The sequence below is a fragment of the Miscanthus floridulus genome, chromosome 3 (assembly GCF_019320115.1).
Source record: "Miscanthus floridulus cultivar M001 chromosome 3, ASM1932011v1, whole genome shotgun sequence".
Taxonomy (NCBI): domain Eukaryota; kingdom Viridiplantae; phylum Streptophyta; class Magnoliopsida; order Poales; family Poaceae; genus Miscanthus; species Miscanthus floridulus.
Genome location: NC_089582.1, coordinates 127062460 through 127076282, shown reverse-complemented (window position 1 = coordinate 127076282; position 13823 = coordinate 127062460). Strand labels below are relative to the sequence as shown.

At 50.1% G+C, this 13823-nt stretch overlaps 1 pseudogene; it reads right to left on the bottom strand.

Annotated features, from left to right (window-relative positions):
* Window positions 1-6456: 6456 nt before the first annotated feature.
* Window positions 6457-7864, bottom strand: LOC136544385 (AAA-ATPase At5g17760-like; annotated as a pseudogene).
* Between the last annotated feature and the right edge of the window lie 5959 nt (window positions 7865-13823).

Here is a 13823-nt window from a genome sequence, read left to right as displayed (position 1 = left end):
GTGTCAAACTCCACCACCACAACCCTTGCCCAAGCATGCTAGACCTTTTGCTTTCAATGCTCACTACATGCTTAGAAAAGATTCGAGTGGAAAGATGAAAGTCATGTTCTTAGGTCCCCCCAACAAGAGTAGGCCTAAGAAAATTTGGGTGGCTAAGTCACTTGTTGAGAAGGCGAAGGGCCCTCAACAAGCTTGGATCCCTAAAGCTTGAATCTCTTGTGTGTAGGTGAACTACAAGACCGGTGGAAGTCATTGGGTTATTGATAGTGGTTGCACTCAACATATGACCGGTGATCCTCGTATGTTCACCTCACTAGATGAAGAGGTAGATGGACAAGAGAAAATAACATTTGGAGATAATTCAAAGGGCAAGGTTAAAGGATTGGGCAAAGTGGCAATATCAAATGATCATTCCATTTCCAATGTGCTCTATGTTGCTTCATTGAGCTTCAACTTGCTATCCGTTGGGCAATTGTGTGATCTTGGCTTTCAATGCTTATTCACCGAGAAGGAGGTTGTTGTATCCAAGGTAGATGACAATCAAGTGATATTCAATGGATTTAGATACAACAACTTATATCTAGTTGACTTCACCTCCGAAGATGCAAACTTGAAGACTTGCCTATTCACCAAAACAACACTTGGGTGGCTATGGCATAGAAGACTTGCTCATGTTGGGATGAGCTCACTCAAGAAGCTTATGAAGAATGATTTGGTGAGAGGGTTGAAGGATGTGAAATTTGAGAAGGACAAGCTTTGTAGTGCATGTCAAGCCGGCAAGCAAGTTGCAAACACTCATCCAACCAAAGCCTTCATGTCAACCACAAGAGTGCTAGAACTTCTACACATGGATTTATTTGGACCAACAACATACAAGAGTTTGGGAGGAAATCTCTATTGTCTTGTGATTGTGGATGACTATTCAAGATATACATGGGTATTCTTCCTTCATGACAAATCCGAAGTTGCATCTTGTTTCAAGAAGTTTGCCAAGAGAGCTCAAAATGAATTTGAAGTAAAGCTCAAGAAGATAAGAAGTGACAATGGCAAAGAATTTGACAACACAAACATAGAAGCTTATTGTGATGAAGTTGGAATCAAACATGAAGTCTCCGCAACCTATACTCCTCAACAAAATGGTGTAGTTGAGAGGAAGAACCGGACTTTGATCACTCTTGCAAGAACAATGCTAGATGAGTACAACACTCCCAAAGCTCTATGGGCGGAAGCAATCAACACCGCATGTTATGCATCCAACCGCCTATTTCTTCAAAAGTTCCTTGTCAAGACACCATATGAGTTGCTAAATGGAAAGAAGCCGGACGTCTCCTTCTTTAGGGTGTTTGGTTGCAAGTGCTACATCTACAAGAAGCGGCAACACCTAGGGAAGTTTCAGAGGCGTTGTGATATAGGTTTTCTTGTTGGTTACTCATTGAAGTCCAAAGCATATAGAGTATTTAATCATGCCACCGGCTTGGTTGAAGAAACATATGATGTGGAATTTGATGAATCTAACGGCTCCCAAGGAGCACATGAGAATCTTGATGATGTAGGTGATGAACCATTGAGGGAGGCTATGAAGAATATTCCGGTGGGAGACATCAAGCCAAAAGATGATGTACAAGTCATTAATCAATCTTCTTCATTAAATGTACCACAAGATGGTGAAAAAGTTGGGAGAGTAGAAAATGAAGATACTCATATCTCCCATGAGCAAATGGTGGTACAAACACAAGATGTTGATGCTCCACAACCTCCTCCTCAAGTGGTCAATAGAAGAAATACACCTCTCCTACAAGATCATCCATAAGATCTCATCATAGGGAGTCCAACAAAGGGGGTGATGACTCGATCTCAAAAACTTACTTCATTTATTGCTCATCACTCTTTTGTCTCTTGCTATGAGCCTACCAAGGTAGAAGATGCTCTTAAAGATCCGGATTGGATCAATGCCATGCATGAAGAGTTGAACAACTTCACTCGCAATGAAGTTTGGAATCTTGAAGAGCGACCAAAAGGTGCAAGAGTCATTGGAACGAAGTGGGTGTTCCGCAACAAGCAAGATGATCAAGGTGTTGTTGTGAGGAACAAGGCAAGACTAGTTGCAAAGGGGTTCTCTCAAGTTGAAGGTTTAGATTTGGAGAAACCTTTGCACCGGTTGCAAGATTAGAAGCCATCCGTATCCTTCTTGCATATGCATCACACCATGAAATGAAACTATATCAAATGGATGTGAAAAGTGCATTCTTAAATGGCTTTATTAATGAACTAGTCTATGTTGATCAACCTCCCGGGTTTGAAGACCCTAGATATCCTAATCATGTTTATAGGTTGTCCAAGGCACTATATGGGCTTAAGCAAGCCCCAAGAGCTTGGTATGAGCGCCTTCGGGATTTCCTTATTAAGAAGGGATTCACCATTGGGAAGGTCGACACCACACTATTCACCAAGAAGCTTGATGAGCATATCTTCATTTGTCAAGTATATGTTGATGATATCATCTTTGGATCATCAAATGAAGACTCATGCAAAGAATTTGGTGAATTGATGTCTAAGGAGTTCGAGATGTCAATGATTGGTGAGCTTACATTCTTTCTTGGTTTTCAAGTCAAGCAAATGAAAGAAGGCATCTTCATCTCTCAAGAGAAATACACAAAAGATCTTCTCAAGAGATTCAAGATGGATGAATGTAAGCCAATCAAGACTCCAATGCCTACAAATGGACATCTCGACCTAGATGAGGGAGGTAACTCGGTTGATCAAACTCTCTACCGTTCTATGATTGGTAGCTTGTTATATTTAACCGCATCTAGGCCCGACATCATGTTTAGTGTGTGTATGTGTGCTAGATTTCAAGCTAGTCCTAAGGAAACACATTTAATTGCCGTAAAAAGAATCCTTAGGTATCTTAAGCACACACCAAGCATTGGCCTTTGGTATCCCAAAGGAGCTTTATTTGAATTAATTGGCTATTCCGATTCGGATTACGCCGGATGCAAAGTTGATAGAAAGAGCACATCCGGAGGGTGCCATTTGCTTGGTAGATCACTTGTGTCTTGGTCCTCCAAGAAACAAAATAGTGTGGCTTTGTCCACCGCCGAAGCGGAATACATTGCCGCGGGTGCTTGTTGTGCACAAATATTATACATGAAACAAACTTTACTAGACTATGGAGTAGTTCTAGAGAAAGTACCTCTTTTGTGCGACAATGAAAGTGCGGTAAAACTTGCAAATAATCCGGTTCAACACTCTCGCACCAAGCATATAGATATCCGCCATCACTTTCTAAGAGATCATGTAGCTAAAAATGATATATCACTAGAAGGTGTAAGATCCGAAGATCAATTAGCGGATATCTTCACTAAACCGCTAGATGAAGCTACATTTTGTAGATTGCGGAACGAGCTCAATGTACTTGATTTTAGTAACTTCACAAAAATTGAGCTTGCGTTGTCCCTTGCATTCATTGTAAAATACAACATGTTTAATTTGTGGCAATGCATATAGGGCTTGTCTAACATGGTTAAGATAACCGCCGAAAAGCGTGTGAAGAAGCTTAACCTTGGATCAAACTTGACAAGCAACTAGATTCACTTACAAGTATTACATATGCATGAATGTTGTTTTGTCATTTTGTTCCATTTGCCCTCTTGTTGCCTATTTTCTTAAAAGAATTATAGCCTAAGGCAAAATATTTTGAAAATATGAGGGTTTGAGAGAGGTCACTCACATCAGTCCCAATTGGTGTTTATTTGGATCTTATTCAAGTTGGGACTTGATTGGGAACAGGTAGCGCGAAGGTATGTTGAAGAATTGCTGGAAAAGGTGCACCGGACGCTGCACCGGACGCTGCTGTCCAGCGTCCGGTCAGTTCACAGGAGGTGAACTGCTGTTGAAGGAGTGACCGGACGCTGCGTCTGTGCGTCCGGTCAGGAAGGGTTTCAGCGTCCCGGTCGATCGGAGGATGACAAAGTTGTACTGACCGGACCCTGCCTGCGTCCGGTCAAGAACCACCGGACGCGTCCGGTCGATTCCAGAGGATTTTGGACCTCTCTGGATCGACCGGACGCGGGTTTGTAGCGTCCGGTCGTACCACCGGAGCGTCCGGTCAGTGGATCTCGCGGACTTCAAGTCTCTATTTCGATTTCCTTCTCGTCACGGTTCGGGGGATTATATTAACGGACCTTCAAGGGTTTCTTCCCAACCTAACCCGTCACCTCGCGCCCGCGCCGCCGTTACCCAGCCACGACTGACTGCCGCAGCCTTCGCGCGCCACGCCGCCCAGCCGCGCGCCACAACGCCGCTGCCTCGCCGCCGCCGCCGGCCTCCTGCGCCTCACCTCGCGCCCGCTGCAGCAGTTGCCCTAGCCGAGCCGCGCCGATGCAAGACCCGAGCCCGAAGCGCTTCCGAGCCCTGCGCCAGCTTCATCTCGAGCACCGCCTGCGCCACCTCGTCTGCTTCAGCTCCTCGCCGGCCTCCTCTCGACCAAAGCTCGCCGGTCAATCGTGCCAAGGCTGCCGGTCTTCGCCAAGTGTTCTTGCCCTATTCTCCCAGTGATTGGTATGGAAATCTTGTGTCTCAATTTGATCTCCAATTGTGACCTAGATCAAATTCCCAACTCACAGTTCCCCATTGCATTCAGGGCTTTTGACCTAACCCTAGCCGGTTCCGAGATCCCCCACGTGACATCTTACCTATTCTCGGATTGCTGATCGTCAGGTAGAAAGCCACTCGATTCAATATCGCATCTACATTGCTTTCTCTATTAGGATTTCGCATCTATTAGATATATTGTATTTATTTGTATATCCATCTATTCCATCGTGCAGCGAGTCGGTTCCGTTGTGTTTTCGTCTGGCAGTTGGCAGCAAACTCGGAGCCAAGCTCGCGAGTAAGGATCGAGGCCAAGCCTCGAAAGCAGCAGTATTGACAGTTGATCTTCATCAGCGGCAGTTCACCATCTTGTCAGCTCAGATGGCTCGCACCAAGAATGTTGGTGGTGGCCCAGGCGATGATGATCGGAGGCCCCCGCCTCGTCAGCCAGCCGGATCCAAGGGCAGTCAACCAAGCAAGTAACATCCAAGAAGCGGCAAGTACCCCGACGCCGAGACAGCGAGGAGCCAGCAGCTGTTGCAGAGGCCGCAGAGCGTGCAGAGAGAGGTGGTACCACAGCGGAGTTGTTATTGCAGATCAGCCAGTTTCACCCGCACTCAGAGCTGCGATGAGGAGGCTGAGCGTCGTCATGGTAGTCCAGCTGGGACTGCCACGTTGGCAGGACGACGGGTTGCCATTGAGGAGGGTCCGTCAGCACAGCAGCAGCCCCCACCAGCAGAGCCTCAGCCAGCCCAGGAGACTCAGGAGAGTCAGGAGACCGAGCCGGCACCTCAGCTACGCCGCTCGAGTCGTACCAGTGCTGCAGTTCCACCGAGGCCAGTTACACGGCGCAGGGGTTCACGTCCCCCGCCCAGAACAGAGGGTCCGCCTCCAGTGGTACACCTCGACTTGAGAGCCGCTACAGCCAGGCAGGTTCAGCAGCTACGGTTTGTTGAGTTTGAGATCTGGTTCCTCCGAGGAGGGATGACGGAGAGCAGCTGAGGGGTTCTACACGCCACTGCATGAGGATTTCTACAAGCATATCTTAACAGTGGGGCAAGTGTTCAGATCACAGAGAGTCTGTCAGATAGAGTCCATTGTGGCAGCAGCCGGAGAGGGCATTCGGCAATACTTGTTCATATTTGCTAGGACTGTCAGATCTGATTGGACGGACAGGGATATTGTACCTTCTTGGGTCCGTCAGTTTTATGCCTCGCTCTATGTTGATCCTCATCACAGATTCATTCACTTTGCTTTCAATGGCAAAGACCACAGAGTGACTAGTGGCAGAGCCAGGGAGATACTGAGACTACAGCAACCTATAAAGATGCATGAGGTTTGCTATGGACAGCAGGGACCTCCCAGGCGCCCCCATGGAGGGTTGGTACCCCCTACAGACTTAGTGCGGCATTGCTTCAAGGAGCCATTTGGTGAGGGGTCGAGCAGGAACCCCAGTGACTTGACTCCTACAGCGAGGATACTAGAGGCCATCATCAGGAGGACACTGCTTCCCAGGTTGGGATACAGGAGGGCCTGACTCGCTTACAGCTCTGGCTTCTCAATGCCATCATGCAGATGACAGTGTTTGACATCTGGGACCTCTCTTCTTTCTGAGATGGAGGATACTATAGCTGAGGGATTCAAGGGTCGCAGGCAGCTTCCCTATGCTCACTGGATCACCTTCCTCATTCGCAGAGTTGTGATGGATAAGCCCCCTGGCATGATGGATGAGTACAGGTGCCACCACAGAGTTCCCAGCTTACAACCTGTCACAGCGGATCAGACACGCCACTCCTCAGGCACCCAGTCAGCCTAGCCGTCGCCCCGACGTGCCAGAGTCTGCAGCTCAGCAGGATGAGATCATCAGAGGGCGCAGTAGCCCATGTAGACGTGCATGTCCATGCGTCCTGGCCGGAGCAGCGCCCGGTCGAGGCGGTCCTTGTAGTTGGTGGTGAAGATGATGATGCGCTCCTCGCCGCCGGTCGACCACAGCCCGTCGATGAAGTTGAGCAGCCCGGACAGAGTTATCTTCTGCGCAGCCGATCGAGCTCCCAAGTTAGCAGTTCAGGGTCAGAAACTAATTCAGAGGCCAGAGCACACTGCGGTGAAGAATAAAAATCATGTCTTGTTGCTGTGTAGCGTACCTTCCCACGTCGTCGTCAGAATCATCCGCCACGTCGTCGCCGGCCTGATCTTTGCCATCATCCCGCGACGCGGCGCTGAAGCAGCAGTAGATGTCCTCGATGACGTGGATGGACCTGTTGCTCATGCGGTTCAGAAGCCGTGCAGCATCTCATTTCCACTCACCTCGGAGAGATCGAGGTGGTAGAGGTTGAAGTGGAGGTAGTTGGCCATGGCGGCGACGAGACTGGACTTGCCTGTGCCAGGCGGGCCGTAGAGCAGGTACCCGCGCTTCCACGCCTTGCCGATCCGCCGGTAGTAGTCCCTCCGCTTCAGGAACCGGTCGAGGTCGGCGATGACGGACTGCTTGAGCTCCGGGTTCATGGCGAGCGTGTCGAACGTGGCAGGGTGGTGGTGGTTCATGCCGCTCCACCCCGGGCCCTCGTTCATGTAGATGAGGGGCGAGCGGTCCTGGCGCCGGGCCTCCTCCGCCGACGCCGTGATGAACGGGACATACCTGCCCAGCGCCATGTCCGTGTGCTCGGCGTCGAAGCTGCGCTCCAGCGACTCCGCCACTGCCCCGCGCCGGCCTTCACCAACGACGGACGCCCACGTGAACGCGACGCCCTCGGAGTTGTCGATCATGGAGTCGCCGGGCTCCATCAAGAGGACCTTCCTTGAGCCGGAGACGCCGCCGCTGAGGCAGAGACGGCGCATGGAGCGAGGGTCGATCCGGGTGGCGAGGTACTCGCGCACGTCGACGTAGAGCGCCGCGTCGCCGTCGCAGGGGTGGTGGTGGTGCGACTCCGGGTCGCGCTTGATGACGAGGGTGCGGCGCTCGGCGGGGCGGGGCTCGAGGCGGGCGCGGAGGAGGGACGCGGCCCAGCTGGCCGCCGCGCGCAGGTCTTGGGGGAGGAGCTCCCGCGTCATGCCGCGCGCCAGCGTATGCGGTCGCCGTGGCCACCGCCTTCCGGTACGCGTCCACCCCGAAATTTTTTTTTTTTTGCCCTTTTTTGAATTTTGTTCACAAATATGTCTCCGGAGGTAAGATTTCAAAATCTTACTCTTAGCTCGACTCCATCATTGCTAACGCTGAGGTCTTGGGCTCGACGCAGACGTGGCGGTAACTTGACAGGCAGATCGGCGCCATAGATCCTGACGCCGAACTGCCGGTCAAGTCACCGCCACGTCCGCGTCGAGCCCAAGACCTCGGCGCCAGAAACGATGGCGGCGAGATAAGGATCCAGATTTTAAAATCTTAACTCCAAGGTATATTTGTGAAATTTTTTCAAAAAATAGGCTAAAAAATAAAAAAAAAAATCAGGCGTCCACCGCCTTCGCGTAGGACAGCAGCGCCGCCGCCGATGCCGAGGTGGGATCCGTCGCCATGCGCCCCCAGAAGCGCGGCTCGATCAGGCAAACGGGGCAGAGAGAGCGAGTGAGAGTGAGACAAGAGACCGAGTGGAACCGTTGGCACTTGGCAGGGGAATTATGTTCTTCCTGCAGGGCCTATATAGCATGTTTGCTAGTTGCGGGCTTGAACAGTACGGAGTAGAACTGTAGAAGTAAGTTTGCGTAGTAAAAAAAAGGAAAGGCCGCAAGGAATTTCATGGGAAAAGGATTCATAGTGTTTTTTTAATAACAAGGCCAGCATTCTTTTGGCTCATAGTGTTGTTTTTTTATAATAGGCTTGTAGTGTTGAAACATAGTAAATTTGAAGGAAACATTCCTACAGCAACCAATTTGATAGGAAAAACACAGAAACAAAAAACATTCACTCGGCTCGCTAAGTGTTGTTGTAGCTGCAGCTTTTTTGTCTCTTCTAGAGTAAATCGTGAGTGGAAGAGCGGCACATAAGCGCAGCACAGCCGAGCAGGCAGCGAGCCAAATCACAGTTAGCACACACAAAAAAAAAAGCAGCTAGAGGACAAGCGTCACATCGGCCCATGGAAGATTATACACCTAGGTTTCTATTCCTATGAGTTTTCTAGTGTTTTCTATCCTCAGTTTTGCAATTGCATTCTTGCAAAATTCCTATGTTTTTACTATTGCAATGTTTTTTTTGCAATTTTGTAGTCGAAGTTATTTCAAAATTCCTATGTTTTTACTATTACTATGTGTTTTTGCAATTGTGTAGTCAAAGTTATTTTAAATGTAAGCATATCGACATAAATATTTTAATCATAAAGAAAGAAGACACCATAAATATTTTAAAGTATGCATAAAAATTTTCATCAAATTTAAGATAGTTTCACTTAAACAATGATTGACAGTGGCATGTCGAGTGTTGCTTGGTACCGGTGATCAAGCACAAATCCATACTGTAGAGACCTGGTTTTTTTTGTGAATACTAATTCATAGACTATGCTGGTTACTATCTAAGAGTCCCGAGAGACGCTTTCCTTCTCATACACATCTGAAGGAATTCATTCATAGGCTACTAGAATCTAAATCCACGGTTTGATGGAGAAGAAGGTCTGAGTATAGCTTGAGAAAGAACAGCTTTTCCTAAGTCTAAAAAACGAAGAAAGGGAATTCCACACAGAGGGGGGCATTCCCACATTTCATTCTGGTCCCGTGTCCATTCCTGAATGAAAGAAATGAGCTTTTTTTTTGTTGCCCCTTCACTTACTTCTGAATGAGAGACCAAAGCTAGGGGAGCAAATGGGATTAGAGGCCCAGTAATCCAGTCGTAAACGATGGATACTAGGTGTTGTACGACTCGACCCGTGCAGTGTTGTAGCTAACGAGTTAAGTATCCCGCCTGGAGAGTAATTCGCAAGAATGAAACTCAAATGAATTGATGGGGCCCGCACAAGTGGTGGAAAGTCTTCAAGAGAAATAAAAAAAGGAAAAAATAAGATATATAGGGTAAGCGTCCGTCTTGTGTAACTTGAGAAAGTGGGAGCAAGAGAGAAGAAGAAATAGAAAATGCAAGCTCGCCGTAAACTTGTGTGATGTTTGATTCTGGTGTTCCTATGAGTGTTTTGGTCCAGGTGAAAAGCTATCAAATCCAGTAGTACTTGTTTTTTTCCTGAAGTCCTGTTTTTAACTGTCGTCGATTTTCAGATAGAGTTCTTTTAACTATCAATTATTTTTTGAAGAATTACTATCCTTTTGCACTTTAAAATTAAAGTGAAGCGTTACTTCACGTGTTAGATCCCATGCTTTTACTGCAGGCTTTCACCTACAGTCAGGAAATTGCAACAAGCTGTAGGCCCTTGTGGTTGTGCCAAACACTGTACATAGTGGCAACGGAGAAAAGGGTCATGGGATGGGGAAAGAAACACTACTGAACCATACTACCGGTGGACATTTTTGGAGCCTTCCTCTGGCTGTCTTTATATGGGACTGGGAGCTCTCTCCATGGCACGACAGTCCAACGAAAAAAAGCAGGTTTCGGACTTCTGGTCAATTGGTTGTTCCACTTCCACAGACCACAGCCAGCCAAGCCAGATGTCGCACGGGCCAGGTGGCCAGCCATAGACTGGTCACTGGTGGGACTATATATGGCTATGTAGCCCGAGTCCGTTGGCCCGGTCCAAGGCCTGTTTTTTTTTTTTGCCCGGCCCAAGCCTGACGGCTAGTAGGCCCGGGCTGGCACGTCTCGGAGGAGCAGGCCGTGCCTGGGCTTTACCCTAGGCACGTGGGCTGGCACAACACGGCCCGCTCCGGAGCCGAAGGCCCGCTGACGGCCCGGCCTGCCAACCCCACGCGGCCACGCCCCGCTGAAAGGTCCTTGTGTGGTTTTGGTAATTGAGTGACAACCTAGGTGGACTAATTATGTTTAGGTAAGATACACAGGTGATTAGTCCACAGGTATATGTGTGTGAGCAACATATGCCATGAATGTGAAAATGGCTTGGAGATGTTGCAAAGCTCACACATGTGATGATGAAGGAGCTTAAATGCACATGAGACATGACATTGAGTCATGTGATCAAGGTAGAGAAGATCAAGACAAGACTTGGCTTGATGGACCGGTTACAAGCGTGAAGAGCAAGTCGAAGGCTTTGGAGTGATGGACCGCATGGCGGTGAAGCTTGAGCAAGACTTGGCGCCGATGGACGATGGCAATGGTGAAGAGCAAGTGAAGTCAAGATCGATGAACCAATATGATCACGTGATGATATGAAGTGGATCATATCATTGTTAATCGTGTTGGTGCATGTGTTGCATCGACATAGGAGAAGATGGAATGGAATGCGCAAGGCAAAGGTATAACCTAGGATATTTCATTTCACCGGTCATGGGTGTGTAGAGAAGTTTATGACCGGGTTTAGTATAGATGGCCGTACTATCAAGAGGGGCAAACTTGTTTGCATGTCGGTCATCTAGTGCCACTCGAGTGATCTAACTTTGCATCGTCGCTAGGATCGAGTGGCGTGGCAAGTTGAGTGGCTAATCCTTTGAAAAATAATTGTAAAAATGCTAACACACATACACATGATGGTGTACACCTGGTGGTGTTGGCACATTTGCAAAGGAGAAGAAGTTGGTGATGAAAACGAGTGAGTCGTGCTGATTACAAAGTGACCGGGCGCGTCTGGTATGGTGACCGGACACGTCCAGTATTTGGCGGCGTACTCAGCGATCGAACACGTCCGGTCGCCACACCGAACGTGTCCGGTGTGAATCAGAAACGCAGTGTTCGGTAGTATAGTCGATCGGACGCTGGCTGCGTCCGGTCCGGTGTGACCGGACGTGTCCGGTCGTCAGAGGATGCTTACTGTACTCGATCGGACACTGAGGCTCAGCATCTAGTCGGTTTCTAACTATCGCGTTCGGTCGGCCCTAGAGGCTTACTGGACTCGACCGGACGCAGCGGTGTAGCTTCCGGTCATTTCGTGCTGAGCGTCCGGTCATCGTGTCAGAGAGCCGTTGGAGGCAACGGTCGAACACGTGGCGGTCAGGTAGCTACCGGACACGTCCGGTATAGCGACCAGACACGTCCGGTATAGCGACCGGACACGTCCGGTATGCATGATCGGTGCGTCCGGTGCTGCGTCCGGTCAACCCAAAAAACGCCCAGTGAAGGGGTAATGGCTCTATTTGTTCGTGGGGTTATAAATAGAAGTTATGGTCGGCCTTAGGCCACAAGGAGAGCACACTAGAGCCTTGGTGGCTTTGTGTAGTAGTGTTTGGGAGCCCTCCATCTCACACATACTTGATAGTGATCATTCGATTGTGTGAGTGGGCGATTCTAGTGCGATTGCATCGAGTGGCACTAGGTGATCGAGTTGCAAGCCGGTAGTGCTTGTTACTCTTGGAGGTTGCCACCTCCTAGACGGCTTGGTGGTGGTCTCCGTCGAAGCCCGCAAGAAGCTTGTGCGGCGCTCCGAAGAAGTGCTTTGTGAGGGGCATTGTGCTCGCCCCACGGGAGCCGCGAAGAGCAATTTTAGTAAAGTGTGTCATTGAGCTACCCTCACTTTCGGGGTAGGTTCTTGTGGTGTCCGACGTGCGGGCTTGGCAGGTGATGCCAATTAGCCACCGAACCACCAAGTGAGCGGTCGACACAACGGGGACTAGCATGTTGGTAAACACGTGAACCTCGGGAGAAAAATCACCGTGTCAACCTTGTTCTTTCCGTTGGTTTGTATCCCCGTTACACAAGCTTGTATTTACTTTCATATATATTAAGCTTGTGTAGTTGCTCTTGTAATTAGTTAGCTTATGTAGCTTGCTAGTTACCTTCTTGCTTGTGTAGCATAGAAGTAGCTCCCTTGCGTGGCTAATTTGGTTTGTGTAACCTCGTTAGTCACATTGCTTAGTTTGTGTAGCTAAGTAATTGCGCTCTCTAATTTAACATTGGTTGCCTTGTTATTGAGCATTGCTAGTGAGCTTAGTTAGCTTTGTGCTTTTGCTTACTAGCATGTGTAGGAGCTCTCTGGTTGCTTAGAGTACTAGTGGCATAGGTTTGTGTGACCTTACTTCTAGAATTGGTTAGGAGAGCTCTAGCTAGCCCGACACCTTTATTGCTTGATTAGTATCTTTGCAAGGTGCTAGTGAACATAGATAGAGGGGTGTAGTCTTGGCTAGACCGATAGTTTTAATTTTGTACTTGTTTCGGTTAGTCAACGTGATTAAGTTTTAAAAAGGACTATTCACCCCCCTCTAGTCGCCATCTCGACCCTTTCACCTGCGCCCCCAGCTCACCTCCCCGGCTCCCCCTAACCCTATCTCCTCTTGCTGCACACGACCGGATCCTCCTCGGTGGTGTCCACCGCCACCTCCCGCGGGCAGCCCCTGCCTCCTCCTGCCACGCGCGGGTGTGCGGCCGCCGCCTCTAGCCAGATCCGCCTCAGGGATGAGCACACCGATGGCCGCCGCCACCTCCCACGGCTGCCCTACGTCCTCCATCTCTCCCTCCCCATGCGGATGTCTCTCCCTCTCCCTCTCCCTTCCTCCCTTAGCTCAGATCCGGTGGCCTCCCTCTCTCCCTCATCCTCGGTGCACGGCGGCGCCCTCCCTCCCTCCCCCATCCTCCATCTCTCCCTCCCCGTGTGGAACTCTCTCCCTCTCCCTCCCTCCTTCAACTCAGATCCGGTGGCCTCCCTTTCTCCCTCATCCTCAGTGCACGGCGGGCTCCCTCCCACCCTCTGCCTCGGCGTACGGTGGGCTCCCTTGCCGTGCCTCCTCCGCTCAGATCCAGCGTAGGTACGATGACCTCCCTCCCTCCCTCACTCTCCCTCGGCAGCGCACGGCTAGGAGCGCGTGGGCGGGCAGATCCAGCGACTCCCTCCCTTCCTTGTTTTCTCTCCTCTACATCTCGCTCACCCCCTCTTCATCTCCTCTCCATCGCTTGAGGGAGGGCGCCGCCTGTGTAGCTCCTGCCCCCGAGATCCGGAGCTCCGCCGCTCCCAGCCCCGGCGGCAACCTCCTCCTCGCCTCCCCGCGCGGCCGCGGCGCACGCGCCGACCTCGAGCACGCCGACAGCCGCCCTCCTCCCCCAAAGGCACCCACGCGGTGGCCGGCCTCGAGCCCCCGTCGGTCCTCCACGACCCCTGCGTCCCAACGACCCAGCCTACCCTCTCCTCCCTCCTCTGTCTCTGTGTCGACACTCAGTGGGCCTCGGGCTGGCACGGCCTATAAAAATGGCCGTGCTTCTC